The 27,628-nt window shown below is 43.1% G+C and overlaps 1 protein-coding gene across 2 annotated transcripts in view; it reads left to right on the top strand.

Annotated features, from left to right (window-relative positions):
• LOC110521786 (rho GTPase-activating protein SYDE2) overlaps window positions 1-27,628 on the top strand; it is a 74,751-nt gene that overhangs the window by 780 nt on the left and 46,343 nt on the right. The window lies entirely within an intron of this gene.

Raw genomic sequence — 27,628 nt, 5'->3', positions numbered from 1 at the left:
AAGAACAGATCGGGAAACCGCACGAACAGAGAAAACACTTTGGCCCCATTCTGCGACAGTACGGCGCAGGGGACTCCATAGGGTTCGGTGGCAGTAGTCCTAATTATAACATTATATACCACAGACGGCCTGGTGTTGTAGATCGAGAGGGAGTTAAGCTGACAGGTGGCCACTATCCTGCATCAAAGAGTAATGGGACAAATGTCTGCTTTGACGCATATCTAAAGACTCGAGTCAGCGACGGGCAGGCAGACTCCTGCCATCAAACTGTGTACAACTACAAGGCAGAGAACGCGCAGAGGTCAATCAATTATTTAAAAGGCAAGGCAAAATTGCATCCTGGCCACAACCAAATATTGGAAACAAACGTTACAACTAACTGGATGCAAATGTATCCGCTGGGTGCCCTATGTGGACATCATTCGACCAGTAGTTACACGGAGGAAAACATTGTTATTAGAGACATCGAGCGCTACCGGAGCTCGCCTGAATTTACCGGGGACAACATTAGGGTGACACATTTGCAGAGCCCCACATTCTTCCCCACTGAATTGGAGATATGCGACGTAAACGTGGCTTCCCATTTCATATGCGCTAGAGAGGGAACACTCCGAAACAACTCTATAGATAGCGAGGATGACGATTACTATGATAACGAAATTCTCCCCTTTTACATATCGGAGTCAGTAGGACCAAGTAACAGAAAGGGCTCTAATAAAGTAGGAAGCATAGAGTCGGGAATAGATATTCCAAAAGGACATGTCATCAGTGACAGTGTGCAGGAGACAGACAGACTACACAGCCAGTTGAAAGAGGCATATTACCTGCTTATAAACGCCATGCATGATATTAGTTTTGATGGTCAGGTCAGTGTCAATGGATTTAAAGATCAGAAGAGCATGTGCTCCTGGTCGTCCTTCAAGCACGTGGGCAGTGATGCTTTGTCGTCTGGAGAGTACAGTGCCCAACAGGTGTCTGACATGGACTCGCTCCCATTGTGCCTGCTGAGTGAAAATAATACTAATTTAATTTGCAAAAGCCTTGTAAACCTATCTGCTAGCAGGATTAGGCCCCCCTTACTGCGATCCACTAGTGACGGAACTATCAAACACTCCAGTGGTGTGCACAATGGGCCCTGTATCCAGGGCCTCGGTTCCCAAAGCCCTTTGGTTGTTGGGGCCTGTGAGGATGGGGATGGAGCAAATAGGCCGAAGGCTGTTGGAGCCTCTGATCCATTTGAGAAACAGACTAGCTACGATGGTGGCACGAGCAGCGACGGCCTGCTCCAAGACACCGGTGACAATGGCAAGTTAAATGAGAGTAGAGGCTCGGTCAACAGCCTTACCGGGTCATCCGACAATGCAGAACCCCAGCAGGGTGGTAACAACAATCGGGACAGAGAGATGAGCGGTTGGACTCTGGACCAGGGAGGCTCTGCCAAGGCCCACGGTGTCACCGTCAACAAGATGCAGGAGTGGATGCACAAAGGCCGCCTACTGTCATCTGAGATGAAGCAGCGCATCGCAGGGTCCACGCCCCAACCCCATGGTGCTCATGGTGGCCTGGATAGGGCACCACGGCCCAGACAGGGCCAGGTCAGCTCAGGGCCAGGTGGTTCTAAACCAGAAGCCCTGACGACCAGAGTTGACAGGGCTAAACCAGCCGCAGTGGTCTCATGCCAGGGCCAGGCAACACAGAATTCAGGTAGGAAGGCCTCTCCTGGGGTGGTGGTGGCCCCCCCAGTGGATTCACTCTCCCATCCAGGGAATCTCCCACCTGTTGTCCTCCTCAAACCTCCTTCACCCATATTAAACTACTTCGTCTGGTGGTGGTGGTCTCAATTTCCCCCCTCTGGATGCAAACCAAAGGGACGGAATGAATGCCTGTCTGACCGGCCTCTTTGCTTTCCTTAGTATGATTCTCTAAAGTCTAACTTGTGGCGGGTTCTGGTTCTTCTCCTTCACACACTAATTTACGATACATTTTAACACTGAATATCGCATCACAGGGTTATAGAGGTTCACGCTGTAATAGTAACAATAACCACTAACTCACTCTGTAGTCTCATGCCCTTGATAACGGTGATACTGGTGGTGGTGGTGGATATAGTTGAAGTCGGAAGTTTACATACACTTAGGTTGGAGTCATTAAAACTCATTTTTCAACCACTCCACAAATTTCTTGTTAACAAACTATAGGTTTGGCAAGTCGGTTAGGACATCTACTTTGTGTATGACACAAGTAATTTTTCCAACAATTGTTTACAGACAGATTATGTCACTTATAATTCACTGTATCACAATTCCAGTGGGTCAGAAGTTTACATACACTAAGCCTTTAAACAACTTGGAAAATTCCAGAAAATGTCATGGCTTTAGAAGCTTCTGATAGGCTAATTGACATAATTTGAGTCAATTGGAGGTGTACCTGTGGATATATTTCAAGGCCTACCTTCAAACTCAGTGCCTCTTTGCTTCACATTATGGGAAAATCAAAATAAATCAGCCAAGACATTAGAAAGAAAATTGTAGACCTCCACATGTCTAGTTCATCCTTGGGAGCAATTTCCAAACGCCTGAAGGTACCACGTTCATCTGTACAAACAATAGTATGCAAGTATAAACACCATGGGACCACGCAGCCGGCATACCGCACAGGAAGTAGACGCGTTCTGTCTCCTAGAGATGAACATACTTTGGTACGAAAAGTGCAAATCAATCCCAGAACAACAGCAATGGATCTTGTGAAGATACTGGAGGAAACAGGTACAAAAGTATCTATATCTACAGTAAAACGAGTCCTATATTGACATAACCTGAAAGGCCGCTCATAAAACCGCCATAAAAAAGCCAGACTACGATTTGCAACTGCACGTAGGGACAAATATCCTACTTTTTGGAGAAATGTCCTCAGGTCTGATGAAACAAAAATAAAACTGTTTGGCCATAATGACCATCGTTATGTTTGGTGGAAAAAGGGGGAGGCTTGCAAGCCGAAGAACACCATGCCAACTGTGAAGCACGGGGGTGGCAGAATTATGTTGTGGGGGTGCTTTGCTGCACGTCACAGAATAGATGGCATCATGAGGATGCAAAATGATGTGGATATATTGAAGAAACATCTCAAGACATCAGTTAAAGCTTGGTCGCAAATGGGTCTTCCAAATGGACAATGACCCCAAGCATACTTCCAAAGTTGTGGCAAAATGGCTTAAGGACAACACAGTCAAGGTATTGGAGTGGCCATCACAAAGCACTGATCTCAATACTATAGAAAATTTGTGGGCAGAACTGAAAAAGTGTGTGCAAGCAAGGAGGCCTACAAACCTGACTCTGTTACACCAGCTCTTTCAGGAGGAATGGGCCAAAAGTCACTGGCTACCTGAAACGTTTGACCCAAGTTAAACAATTTAAAAGGCAATGCTATCAAATACTAATTGAATGTATGTAAACTTCTGACCCACTGGGAATGTGATGAAAGATATTAAAGCTGAAATAAATCATTCTCTATGCTATTATTCTGACATTTCACATTCTTAAAATAAAGTGGTGATCCTAACTGACCTAAGACAGGGACATTTTTACTCTGATTATATGTCAGGAATTGTGAAAGACTGAGTTTAAATGTATTTGGCTAAGGTGTATGTAAACATCCGACTTCAACTGTATGTATAAAAAATGGCTCTTGAACAATAAATATAATAATGTGTATTAATGTTTAATGTTGCTTACCAGCAAAAATTGAGATGAAAACATTGTATAATAAACACAAATGGATATCCTGTTTTGATATTACCATGTTAGAAAACCTATCCCTGTCATGTCCGGTTCTTGTTCCATGGTGTGTGTGTGTGTGTGTGTGTGTGTGTGTGTGTGTGTGTGTGTGTGTGTGTGTGTGTGTGTGTGTGCGTGCGTGCGTGCGTGCGTGCGTGCGTGCGTGCGTGCGTGCGTGCGTGCGTGCGTGCGTGCGTGCGTGCGTGCGTGTGTGTGTGTGACTGTGGTGGGTTGAGAGTCTGGTCCAGGGTAAACCAATAGGGCGTTAGGCCACGTGCTGGGTGCTGTTGTTGACTCTCTCTGGTGCAGTGCTAGAAATAGTGTGATCTCCGGACTGCAGCGGAAAGGGCTCTCTGTTTGTCTTTAGAGACACATATTTCCCTCACAGTGTGCAACAGTGTGCGTTCACACGGCAGCAATATTTGTGACCTGTTGCCACAAGAAAAGGGCAACCAGTAAAGAAAAAACACCGTTAGAAAATATGAACCATATATATGTTTGTTTATCTTCCCTTTTCTACTTTTTTTTGTGCACATAATATGACATTTGAAATGTCTTTATTTCACTTTTGTGAGAGGGGGGGGGGGGTGAGAGAGGGGAGGGGTGCTGCTAACCTTCTACTCTCTCTTTTTCTACTCTCTCATGTCTGTATCTCTCCTCATCTTTCTCTCTTTTTTTCCATCTCTGTCACTCTATTCATCTTTTTATACTCTACTCTCTTCTGTCATCGTAGAGAAGTTCAATCACTTCTGAGCTTTTCCACTGTCCAACCATACATGTTGAAGTTGACAAACATGAGAAGAAAGAGAGGGGAGAGAGAGATACAGGCCTCTAGGCTATTTCTGCTGTGTACGAACTGGGATGTATAGAAAAGACTAGCTCAGGAACCTGGGAAGGGAAGGTGTCTCTCAATTCAATTCAAGGGCTTTATTGGCAGGGGAAACAAATGTTAACATTGCCAAAGCAAGTGAAGTAGATAATAAACAAAAGTGAAATAAACAATAAAAATTAACAGGGAACATTACACTCACAGAAGTTCCAAAAGAATCAAGACATTACAAATGTCATATTATGTCTATATACAGTGTTGTAATGATGTCCAAATAGTTCAAGTATAAAAGGGAAAATAAATAAACATAAATATGTATTTACAATGGTGTTTGTTCTTCACTGTTTGCCCTTTTCTTGTGGCAACAGGTCACAAATATTGCTGATGTGATGACACACTTGATGACACACTGTGGAATTTCACCCAGTAGATATGGGAGTTTATCAAAATTGGGTTTGTTTTCAAATTCTTGTGGATCTGTGTAATCTGAGGGAAATATGTGTCTCTAATATGGTCATACATTTGGCAGGAGGTTAGGAAGTGCAGCTCCGTTTCCACCTCATTCCTCCTCTCTCTGTAGGTTGTTGTTGGGGATGGGAAATAAGAAAGTGGGGGGATTGGGCTGTCATGCCCCCCCCCTCCTTACTACATAAGTTTACCCAACCCACATCTCCATGGTAACTTGCATTTTTAAAGGACCTGGGAGTGAATATTTAGAATGCCATTCATGTTGTTTAACATGTTTGCACCCTGTTACTCAATTCCTCAGTATGAATGAACAAAATGGGGAGTGATGAAGTATTTACCAAGGTCAGCCCTAGAGCTTATTCTACCCCTGTGGGTCTCTGTCTCTCTCTCTGTCTCTCTGTCTCTCTGTCTCTCTGTCTCTCTGTCTCTCTGTCTCTCTGTCTCTGTCTCTCTGTCTCTCTGTCTCTCACTCACTCCTTCACTCACTCCCTCCCTCCCTCACTCACTCACTCACTCACTCACTCACTCACTCACTCACTCACTCACTCACTCACTCACTCACTCACTCACTCACTCACTCACTCACTCACTCACTCACTCACTCACTTTAAAAAAGAAATACACAAACCTCTCAAAGCGTGACTCAATTGCTACCACCAAACTGTAAACTCTCCTTTTATAGGCTCTCTCTTAATTTATGTAGATGTTTATATGTGTCTGGGCTGACAGTAACAGCGATCCCTTTTAATCCCCCTCCTGGTTTTTTAAATTGGAAATTAGAATTCACTTTGAAGTCAGGAAAATCATTCATTTGATTTGGAGTGTAAATTATATTTTACTACAGTCGTTTTAAAGTCTAGTGTGAAAATCCTCTGCTGATTCATCACCTACACTGTACTTGCTATTCACAGTGATGTGAGTCTGAGTGTCTAGGGAAGTAGGTTACAATAGACTAGTGAGAAGTTGTCAGATGTCTTATCGTGTGTGTGTGTGTGCGTGCATATGTGCGTGTGTGTGTGTACGTACACGTGTGTGTGCATGCCATGCATGCATGTAAGCATGCGTGTGTGAAGTGAGACCAAGGTTATTGTATTAAACAAAAACTGAAACTAAAATAAAAACTACATCACACAGTAAAAACTACAACCCACACCGACCAACTTGCTGACTCGCGACTGGACCAAGCGAGAGCAGCTTGTGAAGTTGCCGGACCCGTTCGCAACCCACACCGACCAACTTGCTGACTCGCGACTGGACCAAGCGAGAGCAGCTTGTGAAGTTGCCGGACCCGTTCGCAACCCACACCGACCAACTTGCTGACTCGCGACTGGACCAAGCGAGAGCAGCTTGTGAAGTTGCTGGAGCCGTTCGCAACCCACACCGACCAACTTGCTGACTCGCGACTGGACCAAGCGAGAGCAGCTTGTGAAGTTGCCGGACCTGTTCGCAACCCACACCGACCAACTTGCTGACTCGCGACTGGGCCAAGCTAGAGCAGCTTGTGAAGTTGCTGGAGCCGTTCGCAACCCACACCGACCAACTTGCTGACTCGCGACTGGGCCAAGCGAGAGCAGCTTGTGAAGTTGCCGGAGCCGTTCGCAACCCACACCGACCAACTTGCTGACTCGCGACTGGGCCAAGCTAGAGCAGCTTGTGAAGTTGCCGGAGCCGTTCGCAACCCACACCGACCAACTTGCTGACTCGCGACTGGACCAAGCGAGAGTAGCTTGTGAAGTTGCCGGAGCCGTTCGCAACCCACACCGACCAACTTGCTGACTCGCGACTGGGCCAAGCTAGAGCAGCTTGTGAAGTTGCCGGAGCCGTTCGCAATCCACACTGAGCACCTTCAAACTGACAGCCACTTGCTGTCTGACGTAGTGCCATGCATTTTCAACCTTGAGTAACACTTGCAGTCAACCACTTTTGCAAAACAGTTGTCACGTGCTTTGTAAACCCCTGGTGTAGACTAATAGTGAAATGCTTCCTTAGCTTCCCAACAAAGCAGAGAGAAAAATAGAAAAAGAATAGAAAAAAATAACACAAGGAATAAATAAAATGAGTAATGATAACTTGGCCGTATACAGTGCATTCGGAAAGTATTCAGACTAGTGATGTGCCGATACCGATATCTGATATTTTCCTTGCCCCCAAAAATTATACCTATAACTGATATTTAACTTTTTAGCTGCCTTTTAAACGTTTAAGTACAGTTAAATAGTTAACACACACTCATGGACACAGTAGTCTAAGGCATTGCATTTCAGTGCAAGACGTGTCACTACAGTCCCTGGTTTGAATCCAGGCTCTATCACACCCGGCCGTGATTGGGCTCACGTATGGCGGCACACAATTGGCCCAGTGTCGTCCGGGTTTGGCCCGGGGTAGGCTGTCATTGTAAATAAGAATTTATTCTTATCTGACTTGCCTAGTTAAATAAAAGTTACACACACACCACACACTGACCAAAAAGTTATTTTGTTGACATGTACGTGTGTCCCCATTACCAGTAAAACATAATCAAAACCTATTTCTTTCACTTACTTGCTATGCTGTTTCATTGTTCATTTGTTCAGTCGTTTCATTCTCAACCAGCATTTCTATGGAACGCCGTTTGGGTCTTTGCGTGTCAAAAAAAGATACACGTCAAATAACACTATTTGATGTGTAAAATAACACTGTTTGATGAGTGTCAAATAACACTGTTTGAGTGTCAAATAACACTATTTGACGTGTCAAATAACACTGTTTGATGAGTGTCAAATAACACTGTTTGAGTGTCAAATAACACTATTTGATGTGTAAAATAACACTGTTTGATGAGTGTCAAATAACACTGTTTGAGTGTCAAATAACACTATTTGACGTGTCAAATAAGCTTGTTGACCAATCAGGACCCTAACATGACTGCACGTCACATAATAATTTAACACGTTCATATATTTTTTACGTAGTTATTACACATTGATTACACTATCACTCGTATTTCATATGTCACAACGATTCATCGATACGTATGCTATGATTCTGGTGAAGTTGTCTTGCGCACCTACAGTGCTGGTCAATAAAAAAAGCTAGCTAGCTCATGAATGAAAAAATATATATTCCCCAAAAACATAGCAAAACGACATAATCTGTTTCAGTAGCTATATAGTTAGCTAGCCACAATAAAGATTAGCCACAATAGTGGATTTTGCTGTTAGTCTTCAAAATCAAAGTATGTCTTTGACAGTGATGCAAATTAATACAAATAGTAGAATTGTGCCATAATTGAATAGATCATGCTAAACGAGGTCGGAATGTTGTTATATAAAATCAACAAAAGACAATCATTTGTTCACTTGACAAAAATCTGTTGAAATCACACTGAATGTATTATACTTTAGAATTACATTGGGGGCATACTTATTTCACTGTACAGCCTTACCTATGGATTGTGGATCAATGACATGGGGTATCAGTCTACGCAGTGACACCCAGAGAACATTAGCGCCGTAGCTCTTATTGCGGGACTCTGAAACAACTGTGAATTGAGCCACAATTATTGTCAATCTATGTGTATTAAACACTATTCCCGAGGAAAAACAACACTGCAAGGATATTTTGGGGTCTGATAACTCTGAGGAGGATGTTGGGAAAAAATATTTTAGGTATTGAGTAGACTGATACCCCATTGCATTAGGTAAAGCTGTACAGTGCAATAAAATGTCATTACACACAATAGGCTGACTGGGGAGGTGATTTCACACAGTCACAGTCCCGCGATAAGAGCTACAGCGCTAATATTTGCGTAAACTCTTCACAGTTGTGTTCTGTGGGTGACACCGAGTAGACTGATACCCCATTCCATTGCTTCCAATTCCAACCTTGTTTAACATTATCTAGTCTAAATATGGCATGATTCCACTAATTGTAACCTTCTGCATCACTTTCAAATAGGTACTTTTATTTTGAAGGCAAACTGCAAATTCCACTATTGTGCCATATCCTTATTGTTTCTAGCTTCACAACACATAACCTTAGTCCGGTCGAGCCTCACTAGCCAAATGAAGCTAGCTGGCTGCTTATAACGTTAGCTTTAGGCAACAGGGTAAGTAGCTGGCTAGCTATTTATTTTCATGAACTGAAGTTCAATTTCAAGAGGTGAACAACAAGTGGCTACCTAGCTAATACTTACTCACAAAAGGATTCCTAAATCATTGCTAAGAATAATAAAAATGACTGCAGTTTCCACTGGTCATTGTTTTCAGGCTGGTTGTATTGGTGCTAGCTAGGCACATCGGCGTTAAACTAGACATCGGGCTGATACGATGTTGTCATTTTTAGCTAATATTATCCGATTCCGATATGTTCACCAATATATCGTGCCATCCCTAATTCACATGACAGCCCACTTGGAGTTTGCCAAAATACAGTTAAAGGACTCTCAGACCATGAGAAACAAGATTCTCTGGTCTGATGAACTCAATATTGAACTCTTTGGCCGGAATGCTAAGTGTCACGTCTGGTGGGAACCTTGCACCATCCCTATGTTGAAGCATGGTGGTGGTGGGAGCATCATGCTGTGGGGATGTTTTTCAGTGGCAGGGACTGGGAGACTAGTCAGGATCGAGGGAAAGAAGAAAGTGTGCCAAGTACAGAGAGCTCCTTGATGAAAACCTGCTCCAGAGTGCTCAGGACATCAGACTGTGGTGAACGTTCACCTTCCAACAGAACAACAACACTAAGCACACAGCTACAACAATGCAGGAGTGGGTTCGGGACAAGTCTCTGAATGTCCTTGAGTGGCCCAGACAGTGCCTGGACTTGAACCTGATCGAACATCTCTGGAGAGACCTGAAAATAGCTGTGACGCAGCGACGCTCCCCATCCAACCTGACAGCTTGAGAGGATCTGCAGAGAAGAATGGGAGAAACGCCCCAAATACAGTTGTGTCAAGCTTCTAGCATCATACCCAAGAAGACTCGAGGCTGTAATTGCTGCCAAAGGTGATTCAACAAAGGACTGATTAAAGGGTCTGAATGCTTATGTAAATGTGATTTTTTTAAATATATTTTTTTTTAATACATTTGCAAAAATGTCTAAAAAAACGTTTTTGCTTTGTCATTATGCGCTATATTAGTTGTAGATTGATGAGTGGGGAAATAAACAATTTCATCACATTTAGAATAAGGCTGTAACCTAACAAAATGTGGGAAAAGTCAAGCGGTCTGAATACTTTCCTGAATGCACCGTATACCCATGCTAGCCAGCAGGGTAAAACACCCACCTGCTGTTTGAACTTTGAAAATTAGACTTTCTCTGTATCCCTGCCTCTCCTTTTCTCAGTTCCTGTCATGCCTCCGTCTGTGGCTCAGTCTGTTTCCCTCGTAATATTTGTCCGTGGTCACACTATATAACTTATAAGGTCGCAAAGGCTTCATAAACCCTTGACATAGATGTTTCACAAATAATAGATGTTTCACATACTTTATAAAGGTGACATATCTGGTCTTAAGCTGATGAGCTGATGCTTTGCAAAATGGTGGCATAGCCCTTTTGCCATAACACATAACCCAGGGTAAAGTGATCTCCCTTGCTCTTGTTAATCTATTAATGTGGCAATCAAAAAGAAAGGAAATATGTCATCTGATCCTCTTTACCTACTTCCCTCCACTGTTAAGTCATGTTGTTAAGACTGTCGCTCTCAGTGTCTGTATCACGCCAAGTCTTGTTACTGAGCTGCATGGTTTTCTCTCACAAACATACACAGCACCAGTTCCAGGTTACCAGGTACAATGCTTCCTCTTGTCTGCTGTTTGTGTAAGTGGATAGATTTATGGGATGCTGGTGATGCTAATGACAGATCAGGTGATGAATGAGGTAGAGGAGGCACCAGGGTGGCAGAGCCAGACATCTTAATGTAGAAGATGACTCGGCTATGAATCATACGATACTCTCCAAGTCAAAGTCAAGCACCAGCATCTTCATTTTCATCTGATGACTTAGTCAGGAAGCTATCTGTCTGTTGTGGGGTTTTTGTTGTTTAAGATTCCAAAGAAAAGGAAATAGCTGTATGATTGAATAGGCAGGAGAGAATTATTATTTTTTCTTGAATTCTATGTGAACAGGAGGGTGAAACTGTTTCCAATTCTCACACTTGCAACAGGGTGGCAGGGTCATGTGATTGCATGGAAGAGGACTAACTGACACACACACACACACACACACACACACACACACACACACACACACACACACACACACACACACCAGTGTGTTATTTAACCAGGCCATCTGTTACCCCTAAGGTCTTGAATGTTCATTGGGCAGGAAGGACACTCTCCGAGACACAGTGGTACAGCACTCACTCTGCGTGACTTTTAATTGGCCTGCACTGTGTGTCTGTCTGTCTGTTTGTATGTGTGTGTGTGGAGACCATGCTGGACACTGGTGGTGAAGGTCACCAGACTCTCACGCCAAATAGCAGCTCGGGTCGATTGAAGCCTCAGGATAACTACTGTTATCTTGGGGTCGGGTCAGGGTATACACACACACACAGACAGCGCACACACACCGTGCTGACACTCATACTGCGCTCACACGCTGGTGTTTGGGTTGACCCAGTTTAAATGTTTTTCACCATTTATTTAGTTCTCACACAGCTTACTGAGTTGATGGATGATAGGAGTAACTTTTCTAGAACATGCAGAAGTTATTTTTCAGTTGGCTCTTTCCTGCTTGAGTTTCCATGGCAAAGGTGTTGTCCTACAACCAGAGTATTTTTTATTGTATGTTGATACGAAGGGCATATGCGTTTACAGTGTGATGGTACAGTAGATAGTAGCAAAGGGAAGGAGTAGTGTTAGGGGAAGGTGGTGCCGTGCCGTGTGTGATGGAGGTCTAGGAGAAGGCTGTAAATCTAGAGGAGCTGTGGTCTGGAATGTTCTACGTGTTGGCGCACGATCCCTCTCTCTTAATGAAAGACCCCTTAAAGGAGACAGCTCTGCAGTGACCAGCTCAACTCACACTGGGCTGTAAGACTGCTGCCTCTAATTCAACTTGAGCTAAGACTTGGGCTGTTGCGGTTACCGTATTACTGCCACACCGGCAGTCATAACTCATGACCGCAGTCAAATTCTACTTGACCGCTGAGTCACGGTAATCTCCTCCTATTCGCTCTGTACACAAATGGCGCTGATGCGAGGGAAGTACCCAACTCGATAACGACCGCCAGCTCACTAATGGCCTGGTACTCAGCGCTCTTGTCCCTTCATTCTCATGATACAAATCCACTCGAAAATCAAACACTTATCATCAACTTATCGTTGGGCTACATTGTTTGACCTCACTGTGATGGATCAATTTCAAGAAAGAACAACAGCTTAAAACTGAGTGGAAAACGTAGTTGTTGTGGATCTTGTTTCAAAGCCAAGCAACGGAATAGACACCGCTGACACCGTTGAAAGGTGATGATTCATTAAAAGCGCTTAAAACGTCTCATGTAGAACATCTATAAATATATTGGAGCTTATGCATATGCATAGGCCTATATAAACTCAGCAAAAAAAAATAAACGTCCCTTTTTGCAGGACCCTGTCTTTCAAGATCATTTGTAAAAATCCAAATAACTTCACAGATCTTCATTGTAAAGGGTTTAAACACTGTTTCCCAATGCTTGGTCAATGAACCATAAACAATTCATGAACATGCAACCTGTGGAACGGTCGTTAAACACTAACAGCTTACTGACAGTAGGCAATTAAGGTCACAGTTATGAAAACTTAGGACACTAAAGAGGCTCTGAAAAACACCAAAAGAAAGATGCCCAGGGTCCCTGTTCATCTGCGCGAATGTGCCACCAGCCATACTGCTCGTTCTGTGCGTGATTTCCTGCAAGATAGGAATGTCAGTGTTCTGCCATGGCCAGCGAAGAGCCCGGATCTCAATCCATTTGAGCATGTCTGGGACCTGTTGGATCGGAGGGTGAGGGCTAGGGCCATTCCCCCAGAAAGGTCTGGGAACTTGCAGGTGCCTTGGTGGAAGAGTGGGGTAACATCTCACAGTAAAAACTGGCAAATCTGGTGCAGTCCATGAGGAGGAGATCAATCAATCAAATTTATTTTATATAGCCCTTCGTACATCAGCTGATATCTCAAAGTGCTGTACAGAAACCCAGCCTAAAACCCCAAACAGCAAGCAATGCAGGTGAAGAAGCACGGTGGCTAGGAAAAACTCCCTAGAAAGGCCAAAACCTAGGAAGAAACCTAGAGAGGAACCAGGCTATGTGGGGTGGCCAGTCCTCTTCTGGCTGTGCCGGGTGGAGATTATAACAAAACATGGTCAAGATGTTCAAATGTTCATAAATGACCAGCATGGTCGAATAATAATAAGGCAGAATAGTTGAAACTGGAGCAGCAGCACAGTCAGGTGGACTGGGGACAGCAAAGAGTCATCATGTCAGGTATTCCTGGGGCATGGTCCTAGGGCTCAGGTCCTCCGAGAGAGAGAAAGAAAGAGAGAATTAGAGAGAGCATATGTGGGATGGCCAGTCCTCTTCTGGCTGTGCCGGGTGGAGATTATAACAGAACATGGCCAAGATGTTCAAATGTTCATAAATGATCAGCATGGTTGAATAATAATAAGGCAGAACAGTTGAAACTGGAGCAGCAGCACAGCCAGGTGGACTGGGGACAGCAAGGAGTCATCATGTCAGGTAGTCCTGGGGCATGGTCCTAGGGCTCAGGTCCTCCGAGAGAGAGAAAGAGAGAAGGAGAGAATTAGAGAACGCACACTTAGATTCACACAGGACACCGAATAGGACAGGAGAAGTACTCCAGATATAACAAACTGACCCTAGCCCCCCGACACATAAACTACTGCAGCATAAATACTGGAGGCTGAGACAGGAGGGGTCAGGAGACACTGTGGCCCACTCCGAGGACACCCCCGGACAGGGCCAAACAGGAAGGATATAACCCCACCCACTTTGCCAAAGCACAGCCCCCACACCACTAGAGGGATATCTTCAACCACCAACATACCATCCTGAGACAAGGCTGAGTATAGCCCACAAAGACCTCCGCCACGGCACAACTTAAGGGGGGGGGGGGGGGGCGCCAACCCAGACAGGATGACCACATCAGTGACTCAACCCACTCAGGTGACGCACCCCCTCCAGGGACGGCATGAGAGAGCCCCAGTAAAGCCAGTGACTCAGCCCCTGTAATAGGGTTAGAGGCAGAGAATCCCAGTGGAAAGAGGGGAACCGGCCAGGCAGAGACAGCAAGGGTGGTTCGTTGCTCCAGAGCCTTTCCGTTCACCCTCCCACTCCTGGGCCAGACTACACTCAATCATATGACCCACTGAAGAGATGAGTCTTCAGTAGAGACTTAAAGGTTGAGACCGAGTTTGCGTCTCTGACATGGGTAGGCAGACCGTTCCATAAAAATGGAGCTCTATAGGAGAAAGCCCTGCCTCCAGCTGTTTGCTTAAAAATTCTAGGGACAATTAGGAGGCCTGCGTCTTGTGACCGTAGCGTACGTGTAGGTATGTACGGCAGGACCAAATCACAGAGATAGATAGGAGCAAGCCCATGTAATGCTTTGTAGGTTAGCAGTAAAACCTTGAAATCAGCCCTTGCTTTGACAGGAAGCCAGTGTAGAGAGGCTAGCACTGGAGTAATATGATCAAATTTTTTGGTTCTAGTCAGGATTCTAGCAGCCGTATTTAGCACTAACTGAAGTTTATTTAGTGCTTTATCCGGGTAGCCGGAGAGTAGAGCATTGCAGTAGTCTAACCTGAAAGTGACAAAAGCATGGATTAATTTTTCTGCATCATTTTTGGACAGAAAGTTCCTGATTTTTGCAATGTTACGTAGATGGAAAAAAGCTGTCCTTGAAATGGTCTTGATATGTTCTTCAAAAGAGAGATCAGGGTCCAGAGTAACGCCGAGGTCCTTCACAGTTTTATTTGAGACGACTGTACAACCATTAAGATTAATTGTCAGATTCAACAGAAGATCTCTTTGTTTCTTGGGACCTAGAACAAGCATCTCTGTTTTGTCCGAGTTTAAAAGTAGAAAGTTTGCAGCCATCCACTTCCTTATGTCTGAAACACATTCTTATAGCAAGGGCAATTTTGGGGCTTCACCATGTTTAATTGAAATGTACAGCTGTGTGTCATCCGCATAGCAGTGAAAGTTAACATTATGTTTTCGAATAACATCCCCAAGAGGTAAAATATATAGTGAAAACAATAGTGGTCCTAAAACGGAACCTTGAGGAACACCGAAATTTACAGTTGATTTGTCAGAGGACAGACCATTCACAGAGACAAACTGATATCTTTCCGACAGATAAGATCTAAACCAGGCCAGAACTTGTCCGTGTAGACCAATTTGGGTTTCCAATCTCTCCAAAAGAATGTGGTGATCGATGGTATCAAAAGCAGCACTAAGGTCTAGGAGCACGAGGACAGATGCAGAGCCTCGGTCCGATGCCATTAAAATGTCATTTACCACCTTCACAAGTGCCGTCTCAGTGCTATGATGGGGTCTAAAACCAGACTGAAGCATTTCGTATACATTGTTTGTCTTCAGGAAGGCAGTGAGTTGTTGCGCAACAGCCTTTTCTAAAATTTTTGAGAGGAATGGAAGATTCGACATAGGCCGATAGTTTTTTATATTTTCTGGGTCAAGGTTTGGCTTTTTCAAGAGAGGCTTTATTACTGCCACTTTTAGTGAGTTTGGTACACATCCGGTGGATAGAGAGCCGTTTATTATGTTCAACATAGGAGGGCCAAGCACAGGAAGCAGCTCTTTCAGTAGTTTAGTTGGAATAGGGTCCAGTATGCAGCTTGAAGGTTTAGAGGCCATGATTATTTTCATCATTGTGTCAAGAGATATAGTACTAAAACACTTGAGTGTCTCTCTTGATCCTAGGTCCTGGCAGAGTTGTGCAGACTCAGGACAACTGAGCTTTGAAGGAATACGCAGATTTAAGGAAGAGTCCGTAATTTGCTTTCTAATAATCATAATCTTTTCCTCAAAGAAGTTCATGAATTTATCACTGCTAAAGTGAAAGTCATCCTCTCTTGGGGAATGCTGCTTTTTAGTTAGCTTTGCGACAGTATCAAAAAGGAATTTCGGATTGTTCTTATTTTCCTCAATTAAGTTAGAAAAATAGGATGATCGAGCAGCAGTAAGGGCTCTTCGGTACTGCACAGTACTGTCTTTCCAAGCTAGTCGGAAGACTTCCAGTTTGGTGTGTCGCCATTTCCGTTCCAATTTTCTGGAAGCTTGCTTCAGAGCTCGGGTATTTTCTGTGTACCAGGGAGCTAGTTTCTTATGAGAAATGTTTTTAGTTTTTAGGGGTGCAACTGCATCTAGGGTATTGCGCAAGGTTAAGTTGAGTTCCTCAGTTAGGTGGTTAACTGATTTTTGTCCTCTGGCGTCCTTGGGTAGACAGAGGGAATCTGGAAGGACATCAAGGAATCTTTGTGTTGTCTGTGAATTTATAGCACGACTTTTGATGATCCTTGGTTGGGGTCTGAGCAGATTATTTGTTGCAATTGCAAACGTAATAAAATGGTGGTCCGATAGTCCAGGATTATGAGGAAAAACATTAAGATCCACAACATTTATTCCATGGGACAAAACTAGGTCCAGCGTATGACTGTGACAGTGAGTGGGTCCAGAGACATGTTGGACAAAACCCACTGAGTCGATGATGGCTCCGAAAGCCTTTTGGAGTGGGTCTGTGGACTTTTCCATGTGAATATTAAAGTCACCAAAGATTAGAATATTATCCGCTATGACTACAAGGTCCGATAGGAATTCAGGGAACTCAGTGAGGAACGCTGTATATGGCCCAGGAGGCCTGTAAACAGTAGCTATAAAAAGTGATTGAGTAGGCTGCATAGATTTCATGACTAGAAGCTCAAAAGACGAAAACGTCATTTTTTTTTTTGTAAATTGAAATTTGCTATCGTAAATGTTAGCAACACCTCCGCCTTTGCGGGATGCACGGGGGATATGGTCACTAGTGTAGCCAGGAGGTGAGGCCTCATTTAACACAGTAAATTCATCAGGCTTAAGCCATGTTTCAGTCAGGCCAATCACATCAAGATTATGATCAGTGATTAGTTCATTGACTATAATTGCCTTTGAAGTAAGGGATCTAACATTAAGTAGCCCTATTTTGAGATGTGAGGTATCATGATCTCTTTCAATAATGACAGGAATGGAGGTGGTCTTTATCCTAGTGAGATTGCTAAAGCGAACACCGCCATGTTTAGTTTTGCCCAACCTAGGTCGAGGCACAGACACGGTCTCAATGGGGATAGCTGAGCTGACTACACTGACTGTGCTAGTGGCAGACTCCACTATGCTGGCAGGCTGGCTAACAGCCTGCTGCCTGGCCTGCACCCTATTTCATTGTGGAGCTAGAGGAGTTAGAGCCCTGTCTATGTTGGTAGATAAAATGAGAGCACCCCTCCAGCTAGGATGGAGTCCGTCACTCCTCAGCAGGTCAGGCTTGGTCCTGTTTGTGGGTGAGTCCCAGAAAGAGGGCCAATTATCTACAAATTCTATCTTTTGGGAGGGGCAGAAAACAGTTTTCAACCAGCGATTGAGTTGTGAGACTCTGCTGTAGAGCTCATCACTCCCCCTAACTGGGAGGGGGCCAGAGACAATTACTCGATGCCGACACATCTTTCTAGCTGATTTACACGCAGAAGCTATGTTGCGCTTGGTGATCTCTGACTGTTTCATCCTAACATCGTTGGTGCCGACGTGGATAACAATATCTCTATACTCTCTACACTCGCCAGTTTTAGCTTTAGCCAGCACCATCTTCAGATTAGCCTTAACGTCGGTAGCCCTGCCCCCCGGTAAACAGTGTATGATCGCTGGATGATTCTCAAGTCTAATACTGCGGGTAATGGAGTCGCCAATGACTAGAGTTTTCAATTTGTCAGAGCTAATGGTGGGAAGCTTCGGCGTCTCAGACCCCGTAACGGGAGGAGTAGAGACCAGAGAAGACTCGGCCTCTGACTCCGACCCGCTGCTTAATGGGGAAAACCGGTTGAAAGTTTCTGTCGGCTGAATGAGCGACACCGGTTGAGCGTTCCTACAGCATTTCCTTCCAGAAACCGTGAGAAAGTTGTCCGGCTGCGGGGACTGTGCCAGGGGATTTATACTACTATCTGTACTTACTGGTGGCACAGACGCTGTTTCATCCTTTCCTACACTGAAATTACCCTTGCCTAGCGATTGCGTCTGAAGCTGGGCTTGTAGCACAGCTATCCTCGCCGTAAGGCGAGTACAGCGACTGCAATTAGAGGGCATCATGTTAATGTTACTACTTAGCTTCGGCTGTTGGAGGTCCTGACGAACCGTGTCCAGATAAAGCGTCCGGAGTGAAAAAGTTGAGTAGGAAAAAACAAAAATATAAACGGTAATTAAAAAGTAAAAACCGTAAATTTGTCAGGTAGCAAAACAAAAGGTAGCAAAAGGTAGCAAAAAGATGCACTGCAGTACTTAATGCAGCTGGTGGCCACACCAGATACTGCCTTTTGATTCTGACCCCCACCCCCCCCTTTGTTCAGGGACACATTATTACATTTCTGTTAGTCACATGTCTGTGGAACTTGTTCAGTTTGTGTCTCAGTTGTTGAATCTTGTTATGTTCATACAAATATTTACACATTAAGTTTACTGAAAATACACGCAGTTGACAGTGAGAGGAGTTTATGAGCCCAAGCCCCCAAAAAAGCCTGAATTAAAATAATGATTGTGCCATTGTACAATACATAACCTAATAGCCCACCGGATATTAAGCACAGCAACAAAAAAATTATTATGATGTCTTTGGTACAGACAGTGCCTTGCGAAAGTATTCAGCCCCCTTGAACTTTGCGACCTTTTGCCACATTTCAGGCTTCAAACATAAAGATATAAAACTGTATTTTTTTTGTGAAGAATCAACAACAAGTGGGACACAATCATGAAGTGGAACGACATTTATTGGATATTTCAAACTTTTTTAACAAATCAAAAACTGAAAGATTGGGCGTGCAAAATTATTCAGCCCCTTTACTTTCAGTGCAGCAAACTCTCTCCAGAAGTTCAGTGAGGATCTCTGAATGATCCAATGTTGACCTAAATGACTAATGATGATAAATACAATCCACCTGTGTGTAATCAAGTCTCCGTATAAATGCACCTGCACTGTGATAGTCTCAGAGGTCCGTTAAAAGCGCAGAGAGCATCATGAAGAACAAGGAACACACCAGGCAGGTCCGAGATACTGTTGTGAAGAAGTTTAAAGCCGGATTTGGATACAAAAAGATTTCCCAAGCTTTAAACATCCCAAGGAGCACTGTGCAAGCGATAATATTGAAATGGAAGGAGTATCAGACCACTGCAAATCTACCAAGACCTGGCCGTCCCTCTAAACTTTCAGCTCATACAAGGAGAAGACTGATCAGAGATGCAGCCAAGAGGCCCATGATCACTCTGGATGAACTGCAGAGATCTACAGCTGAGGTGGGAGACTCTGTCCATAGGACAACAATCAGTCGTATATTGCACAAATCTGGCCTTTATGGAAGAGTGGCAAAAAGAAAGCCATTTCTTAAAGATATCCATAAAAAGTGTTGTTTAAAGTTTGCCACAAGCCACCTGGGAGACACACCAAACATGTGGAAGAAGGTGCTCTGGTCAGATGAAACCAAAATTGAACTTTTTGGCCACAATGCAAAACGTTATGTTTGGCGTAAAAGCCACACAGCTGAACACACCATCCCCACTGTCAAACATGGTGGTGGCAGCATCATGGTTTGGGCCTGCTTTTCTTCAGCAGGGACAGGGAAGATGGTTAAAATTGATGGGAAGATGGATGGAGCCAAATACAGGACCATTCTGGAAGAAAACCTGATGGAGTCTGCAAAAGACCTGAGACTGGGACGGAGATTTGTCTTCCAACAAGACAATGATCCAAAACATAAAGCAAAATCTACAATGGAATGGTTCAAAAATAAACATATCCAGGTGTTAGAATGGCCAAGTCAAAGTCCAGACCTGAATCCAATCGAGAATCTGTGGAAAGAACTGAAAACTGCTGTTCACAAATGCTCTCCATCCAACCTCACTGAGCTCGAGCTGTTTTGCAAGGAGGAATGGGAAAAAATGTCAGTCTCTCGATGTGCAAAACTGATAGAGACATACCCCAAGTGACTTACAGCTGTAATCGCAGCAAAAGGTGGCGCTACAAAGTATTAACTTAAGGGGGCTGAATAATTTTGCACGCCTAATTTTTCAGTTTTTGATTTGTTAAAAAAGTTTGAAATATCCAATAAATGTCATTCCACTTCATGATTGTGTCCCACTTGTTGTTGATTCTTCACAAAAAAATAGTTTTATATCTTTATGTTTGAAGCCTGAAATGTGGCAAAAGGTCGCAAAGTTCAAGGGGTCCGAATACTTTCGCAAGGCACTGTAATTGCTCTATCCTATAGGCCACTGCAAATTTGGGGGATTTGTTATTATTTATATTTCACCCCATTTTTCTCCCCAATTGGTAGTTACTATGTTGTCTCACCCCTACAAATACCCAACGGTTTCAGGAGAGGCGAAGGTTGAGACTTGCATCCTCCAAATCATGACCTGCCAAGCAGCACTGTGCTGCTTCTTCACACACTGCTCACTTAACCTGGAAGCCAGCCTTGCCAATGTTTCGGAGAAAACACTGTTCGACTGACAACCGAGGTCAGCTTGCAGGCACCCGGCCCACCACAAGGAGTCGCTAGAGCGTGTTGAGCCAAGGAAAGCCACCCAGCCAAGCCCTACCCTAACCTGAACGACACTGGGACAATTGTGCACTGCCCTATGGGGCTCAACGGTCATGGCCGGATCGAACCCCAGGCTGTAGTGGCGCCTCAGTTCTGCGATGCAGTGCCTTAGACCACTGCTCCATTCGGGAGGAAGCTACTGCAAAATTAAGCTAACTCTAGTAATCACCTTTGACTGTGGACTGAATTAATATGCATACTGGATGGACTGGTTACCTTATTCAAACTTTATATCCATGAGCCTGGTCTATTTGAGCCAGCTGTCTATTTCCTTAATGCACACAGCTTTTGTCATTTCAACCCCAAAAATCTATGTGATGACATTTAATCAATGTGGAAAACTAATTGGATTTGCAAAAAGTCATCAACATAAGGGCATTTTAAACCGTCCATAAAGCATGGTGAAATGTTTTGTTGATTTCATGTTGAATTCACTTCAGTTGACAACTCAACCAAATGTAATTCAAAACTAGATGTTGAAATGACGTATTTGCCCAGTGGGATGCTATTCTGTTCTTCTGATATACATTTTCTTCATATCATAACGTTTCTTTAGACCTGCCTAAAATAAATAATGGATTCATTGTGATGGTGTATATAAAATGGATTTACAGTGCCTTGCAAAAGTATTCATCCCCCTTGGCATTTTTCCTGTTTTGTTGCATTACAACCTGTAATTTAAATGTATTTTTATTTGAATTTCATATAATGAACATACACAAACTAGTCCAAATTGGTGAAGTGAAATAAATAAAAAAAACTTATTTCAAAAACACAAACGGAAAAGTGGTGTGTGCATATGTATTCACCCCATTTGCTATGAAGCCCCTAAATAAGATATGGTGCAACCAATTACCTTAAGAAGTCACATAATTAGTTAAATAAAGTCCACCTGTGTGCAATCTAAGTGTCACATGATCTGTCACATGATCTCAGTATTTTTTTTATTTAATTTTTTATATATTTTTTTTATTATTATTATTTTTTTTTACATCTGTTCTGAAAGGCCACAGAGTCTGTAACACCACAAAGCAAAGGGGTGCCACCAAGCAAGTGGCACCATGAAGACCAAGGAGCTCTCCATACAGGTCAGGAACAAAGTTGAGGAGAAGTACACATCAGGGTTGGGTTATAAAAACAATATCTGAAACTTTGGACTTCATTAAATCCATAATTGAAAAAATGGAAAGAATATGGCACCACAACGGCAGTGGTGGAAAAAGTACCCAATTGTCATACTTGAGTAAAAGTATTTGTTTTAATTTATGGACAGCTAGGGGCACACTCCAACACAATTTATAAATGAAGCATTTGTGTTTAGTGAGTCCGATAGATCAGAGGCAATAGGGATGACCAGGGATGTTTTCTTGATAAGTGCATTCATTTGACAATCGTCCTGTCCTGCTAGCCATTCAAAATGTGGATGTATGGATGTAGGGATGTAGTTAAGTCAAAGTTGTCACATAGAAATACCCCCAAAAACAACAAGTAGAACTTTAAAGTATTTGTAATGAAGTACTTTACTCCACTGCCATGCGGTAGCAGAGAGCACAGTCTGTGGGTTGGTTGGGTGGCTGGAGTCTGAGTTATTCTTTAAGTCAAACAGTCGCAAAATGTGACTGTATGGTCGCAGTCTAGAATCCTGTTAATGAGAAAAACCTGTTCTATTTCACCTGATTTTAACATTCTGTCCTAAAGAGTACAACTTAATAAAAAAAAAAATTTTCCTGTCTCAAGGTTCAATTAAACAAAAACTATATTAAGTTCCTTAATAAAGTAACAGGTTGACTGTAACCGTGCCAAAAAAGAAGGGACATGTCTGAATTTTTACACTTTAGCAAGTCTTTATTCATATAAAACATTTAAATATCAGAGACACAAAATGCACTCATTTCGTGGAACTTTAGTCAGCACCTGCTAAATCTAACAGGACATCTCCTTTACTCAGCACCTGCTAAAGCTAACAGGCCAGTCCCTAAACTTAGCACAAGCTAAAGTAAACACACCATCCCTTCCAAGAGGACATGAGCTTAAGCTGAGCTAATACTAACACACTGCTGGCTCGCTCACTGTAAACAGATTCCTGGCGTGCTTCTTGCTTAGTTGTAGTAAATATAATGTGGCGAAGCACTTTCTAAGATTTTTGGTATCCTTGAAGTGTGCAGAGTCAGACTTTTTGAATTGAAGTGGTTCCCTATTTAATGTATGTGTGTTCCCGTATGGAGATAAGAGTGTATTATGAAGTAGGGCTGTCTGTTCATTTGATTGGTCGACATTTTTGGACATGTATTTTTCCATATATTGACACATCCTATGTGTTTTAATCAACTATATTCACTGAGTTTGTCTGATGCTTTAGGCACACATAATTAAGACACACAAATGACTTGAGGGTGTCTGACCAGCAATTGATTTGATTGTGCTGGGCCAGGCACAGACTTGCTGCGCTGTGTTTAAAAAATAAAGATAGCGAGTGACTGTGACTAGCACCCGTTGTCTCACTGCTGCAGCGATCACCACAGAACATCAAAGTGTTTATCAAATTGCTGACGTGGCAGATTCGGATGTGACAAAAATGAGAGATGTGGTGTTTTATGCTCGTGCACATAATTACATTACCCGACCTCCCCCAGAAAAACAAATCCTGTCTGAATAGGGCACAATAGTGCCTGACCTATAGCCAGGGCTGATCTTTGCCATTCTGCCGCCATAGGTGAGACCAAAAAATGTTGCCCCCGCAAAACTAGAATAGTCCCTGTAAGCAAGACGTCTAAAATACGTAATTTCCAGATGTTGAAGTTAGGTCCAGTTTAGCTTCTGGATGAAAGGTGAAATGGTATTTTCCATATGTTTTAAATATATATTGTCCAGGAAGCTGAAAAGGTATATTTTCCGAATGTTGAAAAATACGTATTTCCAGGTGTTGAAATCAGGCTTATTTTTGGTTCTGAATGAAAGTTGAAAAGAAGTCATTTATAGACGTCTATGTTTGGACCAAATCAAGTCTGGTCCAGACTGGACAAAATCTGAACCAAACATAAACATCTATGATGGTTCAGATTTAGTCTGGTCTGGACCAGCCGGACCGGACCAAAAATCCATGTCTGTGGACATTGAAATTAAGGCCTGTCTGGACCGCACCAAATCTGAACCAAACATAGACATTAATGATTAGTTCAGATTTGGTTGGACCAAAAAGTGATGTCTGTGGATGTGGAAATCAAGGCTGGTCCGGAACTGTACCAAAAATGATGTCTAAAAGGCATCGATGTCGGTCCATGCTTACTAAGGTGTAGCCTACGTCATTGCCTGAAGTTGAGTTTTTTTGTATGCGGTAAGCCTACCGTTTGTAAAACACCAAAAAACAACGTGCAGACAGGATAAAAAAAAAGACATCCAAAATAATTCTGCTCGTGCTTACTAGGGTGTAGCCCATCCATGTGGTAGGTCCACCTTTTGTAAAATATGCCATTGCATTGGCTTTGTTAGTCTTGATTCCTGTGACTAATCAATATGGCTATTTAAGCACTGAATATCAGCTACCCAACTTTATCAGGAGTTATTGCAAGCCTATTTGCAATGTGTTTACACAGTGGGAATGACAAAAATATTTTAGTTTGTCCAAAAATGTACGGATAGTTTTCATGTTTTCACTATTATTCTACAATGTAGAAAATAGTAAAAAATAAAGAAATCTGGCAATGAGTAGGTGTCTCCAAACTTTTGACTGATATATAATATATATTTATTTATTTTTTGCTACTGCTCGACTAAAGAAAACTCGGTCAATCAGCAGCCTATTGACCAAACAATCGACCATCGACTAAGTAGGGTCAGCCCTATTATGAAGTGGCTTCTATTCAAACCAGGGATGGGCAACTGTCGGCCCAGGGGCCGACCACCTTTTTTGTAGGCCTCAGTAGGGGGACTGAGAATCATAGGAATATTTTTTTCTCAGGAAGCATGACATTATTCAATAACTCCAAAAAACCATCTGTTTTGGTGAGAGGAACTTTACACTTTAAGGCTCGGTTGAAGGGATTTGGGTAGTGTAGATGGCAGCAATTATTCCAAAGTCAACAGTTGCTTTCTTTTAAGAGTTAATAAAATGCAGTCAGTCGATGTGAGAAGAGGAAACCCAAGCCTAAGTTCAGAGGTTTATTTGTATTTATTTTTAATTCAGGGAAGTTATCCCAGTGGAGCTCGAGTCTCTCACCATGAAGTCCACGCACGCACACAAACATACTCACAAAAGCATCTTAGTCTCAATCTAGAGAACTCAGAATAGCTAGCCAATTTACAGGCCACGTGATATCTGTTTTCTTAAAATCCTGATTGTACTGGTTAAAAAGAAATGGAAAGCAATTTATTCCGACACAGACGTGTCCACACACACACAAACACCCAACCCTGGACTCTACACTACCGTTCAAAAGTTTGGGGTCACTTAGAAATGTCCTTGTTTTTGAAAGGGAAGCAATTTTTTTCTCCACTAACATAACATAACATTGATCAGAAATACAGTGTAGATGTTGTTAATGTTGTAAATTACTATTGTGGCTGGAAATGGCTTTTATTTTTTCATGGAATATTTACATAGGGGTACAGAGGTCCATTATCAGCAACCATCACTCCCGTGTTCCAATGGCACATTGTGTTAGCTAATACAAGTTTTTATAATTGTAAAAGGCTAATTGATCATTAGAAAACCCTTATGCAATTGTTAGTACAGCTAAAAACTGCTGTTCTGATTAAAGAAGCAATAAAGCTGGCCACTAGTTGAGCATCTGGAGCATCAGCATTTGTGAGTTCGATTACAGGCCCAAAATGGCCAGAATCAAGTGACCCAAACTTTTGAACGGTAGTGTATGTCATTTTTGTTTTATACGTGAAATATTCTCGGCAGCCAGTCTGTTATTTGGTGGTTGTAGACTGGCTGACATGAAATCTGTTTCCTTAAGGAAACGAGAACTTGTCATTAGCGTGTCCTGTGAAGAGCTCATCTAGGCTGAGAGAGGAGAAGACTGCCATGCCATGTGCGTAGTAGCAGGATCCAGCCCACTCAGATCCAGCTGGTCGGTTTTTCTCTTTCTCTCCCAGCAGGCAGCATCTGCTCATCAGCCCATGGCTTGTCAACACTCCCAGCAGAAAAACAGGACCTGTCAGACAGACAATCTTTGCATGATTTGCAGGGTTAATTACTTTGTGACTTGTAAGAGTCTTTTTACTATCTGCTAGGTAAACTGTACACACAGAGCTGCAAAGCTGTAGAGACAACCCCTTCTCTTGTTGCATTGAATGGGGGATGTAACTCTCTGAACCCTTTGAGGAATATCAAGCCAGAAGCCACCACATCACCACCTTTTATCAGTTCCTATTTATGTTCGTATTGCCACTGGCTGTACTTACACTGAACAAAAATATAACGCAACATGTAAAGTGTTGGTCCCATGTTTCATGAGCTGAAATAAAGGATCCCAGTATTGTTTCATACACACAAAGCTTATTTCTCTCAAATTTGGTGCACAAACTTGTCTACATCCCTGTTGGTGACCATTTCTCCTTTGCCAAGATAATCCATCCACATGACAGGTGTGGCATATCAAGCGGCTGATTGAACACCTTGTGCTGGGGACAATAAAAGATCCCTCAAATGTTTGTCGCACAATACAATGCCACAGATGTCTCAAGTTTTGAGGAGGCATGCAATTGGCATGCTTACTGCAGGAATGTCCACCAGACCTATTGCCAGATAATTAAATGTTAATTTCTCTACCATAAGCCGCCTCCAAAGTCGTTTTTGAGGATTTGGCAGTACGTCCATCTGGCCTCACAACCGCATCACGTTTATGGTGTCGTGTGGGCAAGCGGTTTGCTGATGTCAACAATGTGAACTGAGTGCCCCATGGTGGCGGTGGGGTTATGGTATTGGCAGGCATAATCTATGAACAATAAACACAATTGTATTTTATTGATGGCAATTTGAATGCACAGAGATACCAAGAAGAGATCCTGAGGCTCATTGTTGTGCCATTCATCCGCTGCCATCACCTCATGTTTTAGCATGATAATGCATGGCCCCATGTCACAAGGATCTGTACACAATTAGTGGAAGTTGAAAATGTCCCAGTTCCTCCATGGCCTGCATACTCACCAGACATGTCACCCATTGAGTGTTTTTGGGTGCTCTGCCAGTTCCTGCCAATATCTAGCAACTTTCACACAGCCATTGACGAGGAGTGGGACATCATTCCACAGGCCACAATCAACAGCTTGATCAACTCTATGCGAAGGAGATGTGTTGTGCTGCATGAGGCAAATGGTGGTCACACCGGTATACTGACTAGTTTTCTGATTCACAACCTTTTCTTTTTTGGGGGGGTATCTGTGACCAACAGATGAACTGTAACTCGGTAAAATCTTAGAAATGGTTGTGTTTTATATAGTTGTTAAGTATATTTCAACTGCCCCAACCATGATTCTCATCCCTCCATCCCCTCCTCCTCTTGATCCCTCTCTCTTCTATTTTCACAGCTGTTTTTTTCGGATTTTCTTTCCGCTCTGTTTGAGCAGTGTAGAGTGTTTTGAGGCGCTCTCACTCTATTCCCGTCTCTCTTTGTAATCGCCTGTTCGGTTTGAGCTCGCACATTCCCCAAGCAGACATTTCCGAGATGGGAAGTCATTGGAGTGAAATGTGCCAGTGCGGTACAGGGCCTGTAGCGTAGTAATT

Source organism: Oncorhynchus mykiss, chromosome 30 (assembly GCF_013265735.2).
Source record: "Oncorhynchus mykiss isolate Arlee chromosome 30, USDA_OmykA_1.1, whole genome shotgun sequence".
Classification (NCBI taxonomy): Eukaryota; Metazoa; Chordata; class Actinopteri; order Salmoniformes; family Salmonidae; genus Oncorhynchus; species Oncorhynchus mykiss.
This window is presented reverse-complemented; position numbering and strand designations above follow the sequence as displayed.